Below are 15,728 nucleotides of genomic sequence, written 5' to 3'. Positions count from 1 at the left end.
TATATATAGATAGATAGATAGATAGATATAGATATAGATATAAATACAGATATACTGAAATGAAAAATATTTATAGAAATGTTTTTTGGAAAATATTCAATATTTATAATTTTTATTGATGTAATTGTGAAAGCATTATATTCAGTTTAGCTTATCCATATGATTCAGAGAAACATCATTTCATCCAACACTCACGAGTGCTTTCATTTTCTTCTCCATATTGTTCCTCTTTCCCATCTCTATTTTATATATATATCCTTTCTTTTTCTATTTCGCTATGCTGAGATTAACATTTTTTCTTTATTTTTAGGTTGCAAACCATGTAGGTTTATTATAAAGTGTTCAAGTAGTACAAATTTGAATATGAAACTGCTGCCTCATTACAACTGTCAATCTCATTAGGTGCCTACGACTGACAGCTGTCATTAACTGTAGACTTTTGTGTATGTGTGCATCATTTGTAATTATAAAATATGTAATACCACTAAATATGTTATTCAGATAGCTGCTTAAGTCTATATTGCAGAGTTTACATTTCAACACATAAGTGCATTTTATTTTATTTATTTATTGTTTTGAAAGCTTGCATCTAATTCTTTACTCAGGGTAAATTAATGTACTTAATCATTTTCATTTTAATGAATATCAACTGTTTCTGGGGTCTTATTTTAAACAGTGTCACAATGAACATTTATGTATATGTAGTATTTATGTTTATTTTATACATATGAATATTTTTTCTGTAGAAATCTAGAAAAAGATTCAGCAGGTATTTTATTTCTAATAGATGCTCAAAATCAATATACATTTTCACCAATTGTTTGTGAAAACATCTATTTTCCACACTTCGGCCAGTAATGATTTTGTCATTTTATTAACTCTTCAAACTTTAATATGCAAATAATGTTGGCTTATATTGATATACCTGTACCTGATCATTAATGAGATCCAGAGTCTAGTGATATATTTATGCATAAAAAAATTGATTTTACACCAAACTTTTTTGTTGTTGTTGTTCTGGGGATCAGACTTGGGGCCTTGTGCTTTCAAGGCAGATGGCACTTTTATATCAAACTTGTTACTTCATGTTGCCATTATTTCACACATATTCTTGTTATTGTTCATTTTTTGCTTTCAGTATTTAATATCTTCCCTGTTCAAATTCTATTCAGCCTTTTATAATCACTTTGAGTATACCTTTTAAATACACAAAAATGTTTTTTATTTTATAGGTTAGCATACTTACTGATAATTTCATTCCAATTATATGTTTATGACAGAGGGCATTTTGGATTTGTTGTGTGTGTGTGTGTGTGTGTGTGCCTGTGATATAAAAAATTACTAAAATTGTACTGATCATGGGCTTCATATGTGCTTAAGACTCACTGATTCTTTGGTATATACCTAGAAAGCTCACATCATAATACTCTTCTGTCCTTCTGCTGTGCAGACTGATATATTGCACAGGTCAGATGTTCATGTTGTAACTGCAAAATTTTAATTAACTTCTTTGTTTATTTTCTGTGTTCCAGATTCATTTTTAGACATTCTGGCATAAAGACAACTATCAGTCTATATGCCACAAAAATCCACAGTCTAAAGGAGAGAAACGCTAGTAAACAAAGAGTGAAATACAATAGATATACCAGATGTTAGAATTCCATAGAGAATAAAAACATTTCCCTGGGGAAGGGTTGAGAATTTAATGAAAGTTCTTAAAGGTGAAGATGTAGGAGCTGAGTTGAGGAAATTTTAAGTGTAAGTAGAACTCTGTTAGTTGAACGGTCAGGTAATAGAGTAGAAAAGAAGACAAATTCTAGATTTGTGGTTCTCAAAGTATGAATCCCTAGGGGTCACCAATATGTTGTTAAATGAGGTGTTGTGTTTTTTTAATGTTGAAATTTGCAATGTTGTACCAAAGCAATAGTTGCTAAAATTGCTAACTGCTGGCCCTGTAGTATTAGTCAACACAGTAATACAATATTCTAGGTAGTATTTATTATATTTTCATTGTCAACTAACAGGAGGAGAAAAGAAGCAGTGTCACTAAAAACTGCCCTTAAAGAATGAAAGTGTAAATATTATTATTTTTATTAAATTTAAACCTTTCAGAGCAGAATGTCTTCAACATTCTGAGTGGCAATATTTTTTTCATTATAAATTTAAAATAATTGACAACTATTCAAAATGGAGTTTTTAATTATTTCTAACATGCTTATTAACTGGACAGAATCCACAGACACAAATTTTTTCTGAATATTTCAGTAATATGTAAAAGTGTAAAATGCCTTAGATCAAAAAGATTGAAAACTACTCTCATAGACGGGAGCTCAGATTTTTTTATTTTATTTTATTTTATTTTATTTTTTGTACCAGGCAGAGAACTTGGGCCTTTGTGGTTGTAAGGAAGGCACCGGAACCACTGAGCTGAATCCTCAGCTCCAGATTTTTTTAAAAATATAAAGACAAAAAATCATAAGGTAGGGCCAGTGTTCTAACTCCGTGGTTCCATCACCTGCCTCGCAACTGCAAGGACCTGAGATTGAACCCTGGTGCCAAAAAAAAAGCATAAGGTAGACATAGAGACATTTGGTATGATTACAACACCGGTCACACGGCATGGATGGGTATGATATGAAGTGCAGCGGCAGGAAGGGGTCTCATCTTGATGGACTTGCTCTGCCAAATGAGGAGCTTTAAAAAAATGCATTGCTATATGGTTTCCCTACCGTGTAGTTTGCCACTTCAAGTTGTATACTTCAATCATTTTTGATACATTAGATGGCTTGCTTTTAAAATTATAGTGAAATATACATGGTTGTGTTGATATATACAAATTATAAAATTTGCCATCTATAAATGTATCAATTCTAGACTTTCATGTAAGTGGGATATTAAAATATTGATCTTTTGTGTGGTACTTATTTACATAAAATAATATTCTCATATGTGTTATGATATAGCATGTAGTGAAATTTCACTCCTTTTAAATGTATGAATAATATTATATTTATGTATATACTATATTTTATTTATCCATTCATTTCTTCATAAACACTTGAGTTATCTTCAACTTTTGGTTATGGGAAATAATATTATAATAAACACTGATGTACAAATATCTATGACAGGGGTTTTAATGTTATTTAGGGATGGAGGGAAAATAACACTAATGTTAAGCAGATACAAGTTTTATAAAGATCATTCTATGTTAAATTTGATGAAATGTAAAAGCAAATTCTGAAATCAGAAATGCCCTTAGCGGTTTTACCATATCCAGATCTTATTTCAACAGTTGTAAATTAAATTGAACATATGAGTCAAAGTATATGCAAAACTTAACCATTCTGATCCTTCTGTCAAATCACAGCAATTGAAATCAATAACCATTTGATGACTGTAGGTATTAATTCAATGTGTAGGAAAGATATGAAACATAATGGACAAAAGTTTGGGATCAGTCAAGCTGAGATTCAAATCTCAGTTTGCTATTAATTCCTCTTTGGCACTGTCAATTTCCGCACCCATAAAATAGAAAACAAACTCTTAATGTTTTTGAGAGGGTTTTATGTGAATTAAATATGTATATAAAGAATTTATAAATAAGAATAATTTTAATTTGAAACCTTAGCATATTTGTGGATTATCTGAGATAACAGTCTTTGTCCTAAATTATGTTTAGCATATGAAATGCAATATTCAAACAATCAGAAATAATTACCATTATTATAAATGTGAGATAGTGATTGAAGTAAGACTAGAACTCAAATTTGATTAAGAGTAGGCTACTCTGATAATTTGCATGGGCCTTTCTAAGTATTGTTTACCACCCATAACCCCTACCAAGAAATTATTATTTGTTTAAGCATTGAACATCAATCTTGAGATTTATTTATAGTTTGACTGCCCAGATTGAAAAAAGAAAAGAAATACAAACAAAATGAACAAGAAAACCCAAAATACAAATTAAGTCACGGACATATCTACAAGTAAAATGTAAAATTCATTCATCTTAGTATGTAATTTTATACAATCTGAAATATATTTCCTTTTGTTACATGTTTATTTTTTTCTTTTTATTGAGTTTATTGACACTTTTTAGATATACAGTACAGTTACATTCATCTTTGGGATCTTGTACCTTTACATGACAGGTCTTGGTTCTCATTTTTTCCCCATACCCCTGCCCTCCCTTCACCTCCCCCCCTATTTACAAAGACTTCATTGCATGTTTATTGTTCAAAATATACATTGGGAGGCTATCTCTGGGTTTTAAACAGCAGTCATAGATATATTTTAAAAGTGAAAATTAAAAAGAGATTGCTAAGCTTGGAAAATAAATGGAATTTTCCTTGAATGAAAAGCAAAGAAGAAATGCAGAGCTGGCAGAACTGCTGATCAGGCCGCTAAAATGTCTGGAACTTACAGTGAAAGAAGGTCTAAAAAGAAGAGGCAGATTACACCAAGGACTGGGGAGGTCCTGCTCCACTAGAAGCAAGGCTGAGACAAACCTGTGCCATCTGCTGCCTGAGCCAGTGACTTGTAGGAAGTTGCTAACACTGAAGGCTTGGAAACCACTAAAATAGCCCTGTGCACAGCTCTGACCCAGATTGCAATTGATGGCTCTGCAACTTCTCATAAAGCCTGTGGAGCAAAGCTCCAACTGAATCATAAAAGAAAAGGCTTCAGTTTAAGGTCCAAAGGTCAAATGAAGGCATTTAGACAATCACCCAGTAGAGAACTGAGAGTTGGAAAAGCGGTTACAAATAAACCCCTTTACTCAAAAATAATCTGCAAATTCATTTTCTACTACACATGGATTTTTTTCAAAAAGATAGCTTAAAAATACTAATCAAAAATTAAATAACAGAAAAATATTAAGTAGAGTTTTGTGAAGTTTTTGTGGTGGTGTCTTGAAAGACTAAAAAGGGGGGAAAAGAAAGGAATGGAAAAATATGAGCAAAAGAAAAAATGGAAACAAAGTCTTTGTAGATAGGAAGGGGTGTAGGGTTTTAAGAGAGGGCAGGGGAAGTGGGGAAAAAATAAGAACCAAGATTGATTATGTAAATGTGCAAATTTCCAATGATGAATGTCATTATATTGTATACCTTAACTGTACCAATGAAATTAATTTAAAAAGAACAAAAAATAGTGAAAATAAACAGGCCAAATAATGTACATAAGAAATGCCTTCATTAAAATAAAAGCAACTAAATACTTTAGAAATGAAAAATAGTCCCTATAATGATATTTTTAAGAATCCCATTAGGTAAAATATAATTTATGCTACTGGAATAGCCAAAGTGAAAATGCACAAATGAGATGCTAATTAATAAAAAAATCATTAATTTGACAGTGAAGATACAATAAACATGAGAATAGTTGTGAGATTTAGAGAATAAATTCTTACACTTATATACTTTAACTAGTAAAGGTTGATATTGTCAAAGAAGAGAAAGAAAGAAGGGTAGAAATGTAACATTAAAAAAGATAAGCATTTAATGAATAAGTAAGAAGTAAATTTTTAGGTTTAAAATGAAATCTAAAGGTTGAGAAAAATGGTATTTGTCAGCCATCTAAGAAAGTTGGCCAGTATCATGAGAAAAAGGGAAAAAAATTAAACACCTTAAAATGCTACCAGAAGTGATAGATCATCTACAGAGAAAGATGTGGGATTTGAACAGATATCTTAGCAGAAAAAAAAAAAAGAGTAAAATTCTGAGACTATTATGGAGGCATATATTTCCTAATTAAGAGAAATACAGATTTCAGAAATACAAAGTCAATACCTATGCATCTGTATATTCTCACTGAAATAAAGGAGTTAAACTAATGGCTTCAAAGTGGACTAGACTATCCACTAAGAAATACATTCTGCAATGCCATTCAGTGTCTATGCTTCAGTTTTACAAAATAATATCCTTATTCCATTGGCTGCATTCTTCAGTTTTGTTCTTACCAGCTATAACAGCAAAAATTGTTTACTATGAGGTGAAATAGAGACAACCATGAAAAGTGAAATAAGCCAGTCTCAGAAAGTTAAGTATCTCCTGCTTTCTCCTATGTAAGCAATCTCAAAATAAACAAATAAATGAAATTAAACGACAAAGGAAAGAAGACAGAAGAGAAGAAAGTATACTAAATAAATTCACTATGTGAATGATTTCCAGAAAAGAAGTCCATGTGCAGAATTTTCCTCAGTTGAGTTTTAATTATAAAACTTTGAGTTGAATTATAAAGAAATTATATTGCAACTTTTTTTCATAGCCTCATTTGCAACACCTGCTATAGCATAATATATGGCTTTGGTTTCTCAAGGATTCCACAGTTCATCATCAAACAAATCATTTTTACTGCACTAAAACTCGTGAACTTTTTTAGATTTTTGTCAAGTAGAATTGCAGCCTGTACCCGCATACTTTACTGAAATGCTGACCAGCTATGTGTTAACCACTTTTCTCCATTACATTCTATGTTCCCTTCCATTTTTAGGCAATTTGAATCCAGAAGTCTTCCCTCTTATGCAAAATATCTTGACCTCTCAATTATTCATATTCATACCTCGATTCATTTCACTATCTTCTCAAAATTTTAGGCAGTCTTTCCGAATTTATTGTTCCTTGTTTTTACTTTCTAATGCAGTTTGGAAATAGGCTGGATCTTGTCACTAGACATTATTCTACCCAAGGTTGAACTTGGTAATCTTTCTCTCTGAATACAATCTGTCTTGTGTCTCGCCATCATTAACCTGCTGAATTGTAAAATATGCCCGTAAATATTACCTAGCATTTCCCACTTTACTCTTTGTTTCCTCACCATATTCATTATTCTAACAAGCTGTTGACCAAGAGATTAAATATTTAATGCCATTTCTAACAGTTTCCTATCCATCAAATCCTACTTTTATTATCTCCTGTTTCCGATTATATAAATACAGCTCTAGAAACTTCTACCAAGAGTTACATTTTTTTCTATTGATATGGCTTAATCACAATGGTAATACACTTTGGTTTCATGTTGTGAAGGGATCTGAACTGAATTTAAAATTTCCCTCAAATAGGAACCATTGCAAAGGCTATAAAATCCTTTTCATTCTCTTAGCTCCAGGAAAAAAAAACAAAACATGAAGTTAGGGAGATTAACAGAAGATTCAATATTAACTGTTTCCAAAGTCCAAATTCTCTAATTTATTCCTCGACTAGGAATAGGCCAGTGTGAAATTTCTAGATATTTAATGCAAATGTCCTTTTTATGTGTTAATATTAATTCATAGGCAGCCTATTAACATAATTATCTTGTTTAAAAATAGAAGCCCCCTGACATAATTATGAAGTCATTAATTTTCTTCCCACTCAGGATCCAACCTCACAATTATTTTAAATCCCCCTATTCTTACAGACCTTCTGCTATTTATTCACTATGCACTTTATTTATCCATCATCACCATTAAAGCCAAGGTTTTTATTTTTTTTTCTTTATACTTGCTGTTCCTTAACTTGTTTTGCTTGCCTTGAGTTTCTAAAAGTCTAGATATCAGGCACAGCAATGTTTTCATTGAGTTACATCTTAAAACACTAGTTTATTCTTTATTTTTTGCATCTCAATTGTAAACAATTAACTTCTTTCCAGAGTTTATGTGATATTAACCTATTTGGTTCATCTCTTCAAAAATGTTTCTATGACATTAATTTTGTCCTCTTCTCTACTTTTGTTACATCTTTACTGTTTTCAGGAATATACCATGTCCTTCCCTAACTTCACATTTTTTTTTCTCATATACACCATGAAACCTAATATTGTGAGTGATGTATGTTTTCATCATTTTTCTTATTTGTTATTATATAGTATTCTTTTGCTTCATTGTCATCTATATGAGCTCTCCAAAGAACTATGTGGTGGCAGGTTTGGGGTGTGACTCAACAAATCACCTATGAGATGCTTTGGGTTGAATCCATGATACAAAAACAATAGAAAAATAGCAAGTGATTTTCAAGTGCTTCTAGGAAGGATGCATTGGATCTGCTCTTTGCTTCTATAAAATAGCACTGATCACTTAGATAATAAAATAATTTGTTTTATTATGGATTTCCTATGTGCCAGGACTATAATTAAATATTAGAGGACTTGTCTTAAGACTCAATTTGCAGCTTAAAAGTGACTGTAACACTTTTCCTTGGTATTGGACTGCAATGAAACTCTGAATTTGCTAGTCAAATTTGATACTTGCATTTTCATTTGAAAAGTTTGTTCTGGCATTTGTCACTTGGTACTCAAAGTGCAAGCTGTAATTTGTCAGTTTTGATTGCCTCATAAACCATTCCAATAAAAATGATTAGTTTGTACTTTTTGGATTTGGTATTGGTCTCGCCTCAAGGAACTAATTAACAATGAGCGCTAAGGTGGCACTGTACTTAAATTGTTTACTTGGTTTTACTGAGCTAGGGTTTCAGAATATTCACACTTCAGTTTTGTTGAACAGTAAATACTATGGAATATAGATTAAAAACAGATTTTATAGCAAGGATCTGTATCTGAAGTCAACTTCCTTTGTCCCTTCTTGTTCACCATGTATTATCTGTACCTTGAGGCAAATTATACAACCTCTTGTTTACAGGTTTTCTCTTTTAAAAATAGAAAAAATACTAGCAATCTCAGGTTGATGTGATTAAATGAGCTGCTATATTTTGATTAAAAATGGACCTAGAATTTTGTAAGAACTAAACTGGCAAATTCCAAATGTTGGGGTTTGAGACCTCTTTGTGATTTCTGAACCACAAAGTCAGCTTTAGCTCAAGCAGTTTCTTGCTTATGTTAGACCTCTCATTCATTAGGATCAACAATTTGAGTTTTTTCTTCATTTTCGTTAATTTACCTATTTTTTTAAAGCAACTCATCACCATACATTAATATAATCTTCCCAGCAGGCAAAATAGCACCTAAAATAGGCAAAGGCTTTTGAAGAACAAATATATTTTTTCTCTTCAAACTTTCAAAAACTATAATGAAGAGAGCAAACCTAGTTACTAACGAGGGGACATTTGTGTGAAGAGGACTCAGGGCTTCAGACTCATTAGTCATCTTATAGTGTTTACTGAGAATAGTGGATCATCAAGTTATTACCAGCCTGACATATGAACAACTTGGGTTAATTAGGTTAATGGAAGATTAATCTGCCTCTTGTTATCTATAGCATGTACACAGGTAAACATCCAGGTCCTAGCTGTATTGACTTACAACCAACCTGAATTACAACCAGCCCTCAGGAACCGACTGAGTTTGCCAGTCCATTGTACTTGTGCTTGCCAGATACATGTTCTAAACATGGTAGGAGATTTTGCTTGGAATTTTATGAAAGACATTCATGCTCTAATAGAATATGCTTATTTGATTACCAAAAGTTAGTGGAGATAGAGAAGAAGTAACAGTAGAGAGTGATATACCCCAGGAAGTGTGAATTCCTTTCATCAGAGTCATTTTGATTATTCCAGAAGTCTGAATCTTTCTTTTCCACCTATCCGTTGTGCCTTGGAGGTTATTGATGACTTATCTTTAATGTTCTTCTAGTATGGAAATAATGGTAACAGAGGCCTAAAAATCAGGTAAGAAAGGAATATTGATGAATGAGTATGCACTTTATGTGGAAGAACTTCAGCAGTGTATGCTCTAGTTTCAATGTGGTTTGTCATCCAACTCATGTTGAAATTGGATCGCCATCGTGGTAGTAGTGGAACGTAGGGCTTTTAAGAACGATTAGATCATTAAAAAGAATGAATGCCTTTGACATGCAAGTGGATTTGTTCTTGTAAAATGAGGCATTATAAAATCAAATTTGCTCCTCATTTTGTCCCTTATGCACTTGCTCTTTCGCCCTTCTGATTTCCCCTCATGTTATCATGCAGTAAGAAAGCATTTGCCTGAAGTTGCAGCTGTGCCTTTGGACTTACAGCCTCCAGAACTCTGAGATAAATAAACACCTATCCTTTATAAATCACACTGTGCCAGGTAGTCTATTATATCAAGCGATAATGGACTAAGCCATCTTATAATAAAGCACATTTTAAAAGTTATTTTTGCTTTAGCCCTTTATTACCCACAGGATAATAGAAACATATGTAGAGTGATAACAAGGTACAGAAGTTACTAATAATCCATGAACATCTGGCAGTGGCAAAACCTTTATAAAGTTCTCTGTTTTTGTTATAGTCATAAAACTTTGGGATTCAGGTGGGCTTAGTCTGGTGAGATGAAGTAGCAAGGCAAGTTATTTGATAGTATTCCGCCTGCGTGGGAAGACAGCAGTACTTCAGTCTGGAACAGCTCGTGTCTGTGAAACTGCCTTTTGATTGTACCTTTTAGTCTGAGAGGTAATAAGGGGAAAGTGAGGTTAATTCAGTCACCATTCAAAAGACATCTACAGTCATCTTTCTTCTATGCCCGTTTTAAATAGAGAACAAAGAGTTCAGAGAGAAGATGGGCAATTTCTTTCAGAATTAAAAGCAGCGGAAACAATTTCCCAGGCAATTTTCCTCCGGGTGGCATAAATTATGTATTTGTCCCTGGAAACAAAATTTAACAATTAATTAAATACCACTTAAAGAATATTTAGACATTTACTTATAACTTATTTTGAAAATTCCCTATTTTCCTCACTCTTGGATTTACCTCCATTGCTATTATCAAAATAAATATTCAAAATGCAAAGAAGCAAATAAAAAAGCAACAAAAGTTAGAACTGATATTGGTATATAGCGCATTATATACCACAGTTTGTCCTTCTCAATATGTACTAATAAGAAATGGTTTCCTAAAGTTTTATTCTTATACAGGGTGTTCTTTATAATCTGTATATAAGAACTACACAAATTCATAAATGAGGCTGGATCCTTCTCATATTTTCTGATGTATATTTGAAGTAAACAATTCAAATTTAGAATTATTAAATATCCACTGTATTAAAAATTACATTATATTTAGAGTTGAGTTAGGTTTAGAATTAAGTCATTCTCTCTGTGATTTCTGAATCAACATTAAATGTGCTATTTCCACATCTCTAATTTACTTGCTTAATGAGTGTTCACACTTTTCACTTCAGGTTTAGTTTAACTCTACTTCACACTTAGAACACACACACACACACACACACAACCGTGGCCCTACAACTACCACAAACAGTAGACAATTATCCTTATTAAAATATTGTTATTTTCTTTTGGTTCTTTCCCCTAATAACTTTGTTTCTATATGAGAGCAGTCTGATCTGCACTCCTCAGACTCTCTGCAGCCTAGCCGGTTTTATCTACACAGGATATGTTGTCATGCTTATAACTAATGCCTTTAGAGAAGAGATCTTGGGACACACTGAGAGATCAGTGACTAGTCATCAAATGAAAAAGTCATGTGCTCATCAGAAGTCAAAATTATTGCCTTCCTAGAATTTACAAATAATAGGGAAAATCCTATCAGTCTGAATAAGTACACAAGCATGCTTTTAACACAAGCATGGCATGAGTCTGAACAGAATTGTGCAGCTGCTCTGAGTATAATAAAATTTCTTTTAGCCAGGATAATGAAAGAGGCTTCATAGAGTAGATGTTTTATTTTTGTGATGATGCCTGGCTAAAAACCATAAGTGAGAAACATGACTGTTTTACATTTATTAATATTTTCAATCCATTACATCTTTGGAGAATACAGCTAAGATAATAAACATTTATCTTATTTAAAAATCATTTGCTGAGAGTCAGCTTCTTAAAACAGAAGAGACTTCAGGAGTATGGGATATAGTTCTATCCACACGAGCTTTTCTGTACCCCTGGGGCACCACACTTTTTAGACATAGCAAATGAGTGTAATCTAGCCAATGTTTACTTTACTTGGCAAGTACACAGGAAATGGTCACTTTTTCTTCATTATAGTGTTCCTCCAAAATGACTTAGTTTGAAATGAATTTAATATCTGGATTTGAATCATATTAGCAAAAGATCATCTCTGACTAATCTTAATATTTTATTTTTGAAGACACAGAATCATAGCTGTCAAGTAGAATTATTCTCAAGATAATATTATAATTGAAAATTATCACCTTCTAGTTGAGATACATTATAATTGAAAATTATAATCTTAATTCTTTCCTTATTTAATTCAATTTGTCCATTATTCATTTAATATAAACCAAAAAGTTAATCACTTGAAATCAAATGTTGAAAGATCCGTAACAGTATTTTTTCTTACACACCTCTCTTCAGCAGAAACACTGTACACCAGGTTTTGAAATCCATAGGAATTTTGTCACTCTTCATATAATATGTTGCAGTATTTTCCTGATATGAACATATTCTTCTCTAATATGTCATTTCTCTTTTGTCTTTAGATATGAACAAATCAAAGGGTGTTGTTCATGCATTTGTTATTTTTGTTTTTCCTTTATTATTTGTTCACAAATCTTTCTGAGCATTTAATATATGCTAAATTTTTGGGGATGTGAGTTAGTGCTTCTTCCACAGTTTTCTTTGGAATGTCATGAATAATACAATTTATATATAATCATATTGGCAAAATTTCTTACCATTGAAATCATGAAGCCAAATGTGTTCCCTTTGATACTCACCATGCGTAGGACAATGACTTTGTTCAGTAATGCTGACATAGCTACCTTACAGTTATCTTTTCCCATGACTTCTGTCGCATGTGGCTTTGCTTTAAACATATAGTTAATGCAGCATATATTTTCATGCAGTGCTGACATTTAAATTTCACAAAATTAATAGTATCTCTTCTAAAGGTTATGAAACCATTGATATTTTCTGTTCAAGAGTTTAAATTATAAAAATATATAGATAATATCTAAATCTTTCCTTGCCGATCTATTGAGAGATTTATCTAACACATTTTGGTGCTTCCCTCCTCACAGTAATAATGTTCTTGGATGCCAAGAGATACTTGGAAAGTCAGTATCCTGTTGAGGTTAAAGTCATTCAGGGGCTTTAGAATAAGCGAGACCCTGATTCAAAGGCAGACTTTGTTTAATACATAAGATTGTATTAAACAGTAATGGAAAATAGCATTAATTAGCAGATTATAAACAGATTAATTAAAATAATACCAATGGATTGCTCACCACAGCTCCTGAAATATAAACTAGTTTTTAAAGTTTGTTCATTATAAAAGTAATGTGAATCTCAACCAAGTGTGAAGCAACCACTGGAGAAAAGTTATTTGTTCTAACAAAGCCATAATTCAGAAGCACCATTAACTTAAATTCTGATTGCTTTTAAACACATGATATACACTAAAAATTATATGCACTTATTGTAGCTATACTACCTAGTTACTTTAAAACAATGTATCATAATTAGTTCATTTTTAATTTCAGAATTCTAAAGATGCTAAACAAAAGGACAATCAAAATCCCAAAGTTATTCAAGTAGTTCTTGAGGTTCCACTCCTATTCTTACAAGACAGATTTTTTAAAAAGTTTATATTTTGTGATATTTATTTGGGATGAATTGTGTGCCTCATTCTTAAATTCATGTGCCGAGGTCCTACACCCTAGTGCTACATTTGGATATAGGACTTCTGAAAGTGGAACGTAGAGCTCCTGAATGGATCATATTCCAATATGACTGGTGTCCTTGTAAAAAAGTAGATTAGGACTCGGGTAACACAGGCTGAGGGATGACCATGGTGAACACAACAAGGCAATCGTGCGCAATCCGAGGGAGAGTCCGCAGGAGCTGCTAGCCCAGCCAGCTACTCGATCTTAAACATGTAGTCTCCTGAAATGTGAGAAAATACATTTCTGTTATTTAAGCCCCAGTGAACTAGTGTGTGGTGTTTGTTTATGCTGCTTTACCAGTATTCAAAGGAGGTATCAGTGGATTAGTTTTAGAGGAAAGCATGTAACTAGAGATATACAAAATATAGAATAGTTCTACTTACTTCCTTAGGAAGAAGAACAAGAATATTTTCTCCAGTCTTTATGCTACATTTTGAGGTTTTTTGATGCATTAAGATCTACACTGATTTTAAAAGTATCACAGACAAGAAGTGACTGCAACTCAAGTACAAAATTTGGTAATGCTAATCTTTCTACAATTACTAAAATTCCACATGAATTTTATTAGTTTTTCATTGTAAAAGGAAGTCATTGTTGAGAGCAAATACAAGCACACAGCTCTACTCACATGATTTCATATTATAATTCAGCATAATTTCAAAACCCCATCCATGCTTGTACTCATTATTTATTCTCAGGATATTTTCTCCTCATCTTACACGCAAAAAGCGGATGTGTCCCACGAATTTACTCAGTTTGCATTATTTCCTCTATCAGAAGTGGTTGGGTTTATTGGAATGTGATATGGTTAAGAACCTGAACTCTAAAGTAATTTCCTGTGTTTTAATTTTGGCTCTGCTTCGTAATAATTGTGTGACTTCTTCAATTGAGCTGTCTATATTTTACTTTCTTCATCTATTAAAAAGGAATACATATAATATCTTTAACAGTATGTGAGGTTCTTAGTGCTAGCCAAACCTCTGTGTACATATACATTGTACATATGTGTATCACATGGTAGAAATATGTGTTATATATACACAAGATAATATATGTACTACATGCATGTCCACATATATGTCAGATTTCATGTTAAATTAATGTCAGTTAGTATTACCTTGTATATATTCATTTTTGTCTTCTTTGTACCCTTATACCTCTGCTGCTGAGACTATAGCCTCCTTATCTCCCAAATTTTTTATTCTTTTTACATATACTGTTTCTCTTGGTCTAGTAATTCACCGCAGAAACCTATAGGTTCTCTCCTCTTTCACAGTAAAAATAAAACCCATGCTGAATCTCCCTCTCTGTTCCTATCTTTCCTATTACCATCTTTTTTTTTTCTTTTGTGGACTTGGTGTTGAACTCAGGGTCTTCACAGTGCGATATCTTCAGCCTTTTTTTTTTTTTCATATCTCCAGGCTAAGTTCAAACTTGCCGTCCTCTTATCTTAGCTTCCCAGAGTATGAGTTTACAGGCATGTGCCCCTGTGTCTGGCTTTACTCTCACAATTTTTGAATAAGTAATATGTACCCAAGGACTCATTCTTAATCCATGGCGACTTGTCACGCACTCCCTCAGTGCTCTGATAACAGACACCAATGACTGCTGGGCAAAAATAATTACTTTATTTCATTTGAAATTGTTGACCACTTAGTAATCCAAACATCTGTGCCTCTCCTGACACCCGTGATATGAATTTGTTCATTGCACCCAGTCCTTCTTCTGGTTTCCAGACTTACCTTTTATAAACATCTTTGTCTCCACATGGCTTCTTCCTGCTCTCAGAGATGGCGGTATTGTTTGCCTGACTGTACTTGTCATCAAAAATGAATTGCAATTCTGCTTTTGTTGATTTCAAGATGATACTTTGATTTAAAAATATGTTTTAGAAAAAAAAAAAAAACAGAGTTAGGGCTTAGGGTAGAGCTCAGTGGTAGAGTATTTTCCTACCATGCTGGAGAATCGGGCTCAATAGCCAGCACCAGAACACCAAAACACCAAATCAAACAAACAAAGGGTATTATTTGCTACATACTTACTTGTTACAATAGTGTTTGAAACATAATAAATTTACAATAAGTGTTTCAAACATTAAATACTTTTATTCATTTCTTTCCTGTATATTTAAACATCTTTAGTCTTTTTTAGCAGAGAGAAATTTATAGGAGAT

At 32.5% G+C, this 15,728-nt stretch overlaps 1 protein-coding gene across 2 annotated transcripts in view; it reads left to right on the top strand.

The window, feature by feature from the left end:
* The window catches only part of Lrp1b (LDL receptor related protein 1B), a 1,779,190-nt gene that overhangs the window by 1,326,141 nt on the left and 437,321 nt on the right, over positions 1-15,728 (top strand). The window lies entirely within an intron of this gene.

Source organism: Fukomys damarensis, unplaced genomic scaffold (assembly GCF_012274545.1).
Source record: "Fukomys damarensis isolate Sample0158 unplaced genomic scaffold, DMR_v1.0_HiC HiC_scaffold_29, whole genome shotgun sequence".
In the NCBI taxonomy this organism is placed as follows: Eukaryota; Metazoa; Chordata; class Mammalia; order Rodentia; family Bathyergidae; genus Fukomys; species Fukomys damarensis.
This window is presented reverse-complemented; position numbering and strand designations above follow the sequence as displayed.